A 3,216-nucleotide genomic window follows, 5' to 3' on the forward strand; every position below is an offset into this window, starting at 1 on the left:
CTCGTCACCGCTCGGTGCGCAAAACCGGCGGGGGGGGGGGGGCAGCGGTCGCTGTCCCCCCACGCTGCTGGGGGCCGCGCGCGACCACTGCCCTCCAGGGGCCCCCGGCTCTCTCTGTCTCACCACCATCACCACCATCATCACCACCATCATCACCATCACCACCATCACCATCATCAACATCACCACCATCATCACCATCATCACCACCATCACCACCATCACCATCATCACCACCATCATCACCACCACCATCACCACCATCACCATCATCACCACCATCATCATCACCATCATCACCAACATCACCACCATCATCATCACCATCATCACCACCACCATCATCACTATCATCATCATCACCACAATCACCACCACCACCATCATCATCACCACCATCACCATCATCACCACCATCATCATCACCATCATCACCACCATCACCACCACCACCACCACCACCACCATCATCATCATCACCATCATCACCACTATCACCACCACCACCATCATCACCACCATCATCATCACCATCATCACCACCATCACCACCACCATCATCAACATCACCACCATCATCATCACCATCATCACCACCATCACCACCACCATCACCACCATCATCACCATCACCACCACCATCATCAACATCACCACCATCATCACCATCATCACCACCATCACCACCACCATCATCATCACCATCATCACCACCACCATCACCACCATCACCATCACCACCATCACCATCATCACCACCATCATCATCACCATCATCACAATCATCACCACCACCATCAACACCATCACCATCATCACCACCATCATCATCATCACCATCATCACCACCATCACCACCACCACCATCATCATCACCATCATCACCACCATCTACATCACCATCATCACCACCATCATAACCCTCATCATCACCACCATCACCATCATCACCACCATCATCACCATCATCACCACCATCACCACCATCATCATCATCACCATCATCACCACCATCACCACCACTACCATCATCACCATCATCACCACCATCATCATCACCATCACCATCACCACCACCATCACCACCACCATCACCACCACCACCATCATCACCATCATCACCACCATCATCATCACCATCATCACCACCATCACCATCACCACCACCATCACCTTCACCACCATCATCACCATCATCACAACCAACATCATCACCATCACCACCATCATCATCACCACCACCACCATCACCACCACCATCATCACCATCATCACCACCATCATCATCACCATCATCACCACCATCACCATCACCACCACCATCACCACCACCATCACCTTCACCACCATCATCACCATCATCACCATCACCACCATCATCACCATCACCACCATCACCACCATCATCATCACCACCACCATCACCACCATCACCACCATCATCACCATCACCACCATCATCACCACCATCATCATCACCATCAGCACCACCACCACCATAATCATCACCATCATCACCACCATCACCACCACCACCATCATCACCATCATCACCACCATCATCATCACCATCATCACCACCATCACCACCACTACCATCATCACCACCACCATCATCACCATCATCACCACCATCACCATCATCACCACCATCACCACCACTACCATCATCACCATCATCACCACCATCACCACCACCATCACCACCACCACCATCACCACCACCACCACCATCATCACCATCATCACCACCATCATCATCACCATCATCACCACCATCACCACCACCATCATCATCACCATCATCACCACCACCATCACCACCATCACCATCATCACCACCATCATCATCACCATCATCATCACAATCATCACCACCACCATCAACACCATCACCATCATCACCACCATCATCATCATCACCATCATCACCACCATCACCACCACCACCATCATCATCACCATCATCACCACCATCTACATCACCATCATCACCACCATCATAACCCTCATCATCACCACCATCACCATCATCACCACCATCATCACCATCATCACCACCATCACCACCATCATCATCATCACCATCATCACCACCATCACCACCACTACCATCATCACCATCATCACCACCATCATCATCACCATCACCACCACCATCACCACTACCATCATCACCACCACCATCATCACCATCATCACCACCATCACCATCATCACCACCATCACCACCACTACCATCATCACCATCATCACCACCATCACCACCACCATCACCACCACCACCATCACCACCACCACCATCATCACCATCATCACCACCATCATCATCACCATCATCACCACCATCATCACCATCATCACCACCATCACCACCATCATCATCATCACCATCATCACCACCATCACCACCACTACCATCATCACCATCATCACCACCATCATCATCACCATCACCACCACCATCACCACCACCATCACCACCACCACCATCATCACCATCATCACCACCATCATCATCACCATCATCACCACCATCACCATCACCACCACCATCACCTTCACCACCATCATCACCATCATCACCACCAACATCATCACCATCACCACCATCACCACCATCATCATCACCACCACCACCATCACCACCACCATCATCACCATCATCACCACCATCATCATCACCATCATCACCACCATCACCATCACCACCACCATCACCACCACCATCACCTTCACCACCATCATCACCATCATCACCATCACCACCATCATCACCATCACCACCATCACCACCATCATCATCACCACCACCACCACCATCACCACCATCACCACCATCATCACCATCACCACCATCATCACCACCATCATCATCACCATCATCACCACCACCACCATAATCATCACCATCATCACCACCATCACCACCACCACCATCATCACCATCATCACCACCATCATCATCACCATCATCACCACCATCACCACCACTACCATCATCACCACCACCATCATCACCATCATCACCACCATCACCATCATCACCACCATCACCACCACTACCATCATCACCATCATCACCACCATCACCACCACCATCACCACCACCACCATCACCACCACCACCATCATCACCATCATCACCACCATCATCATCACCATCATCACCACCATCACCACCATCACCACCACCATCATCATCACCATCATCAC

This window comes from Petromyzon marinus, chromosome 61 (assembly GCF_048934315.1).
Source record: "Petromyzon marinus isolate PM22_M1 ecotype Great Lakes invasive population chromosome 61, UKy_Petmar_22M1.pri1.0, whole genome shotgun sequence".
Taxonomy (NCBI): Eukaryota; Metazoa; Chordata; class Hyperoartia; order Petromyzontiformes; family Petromyzontidae; genus Petromyzon; species Petromyzon marinus.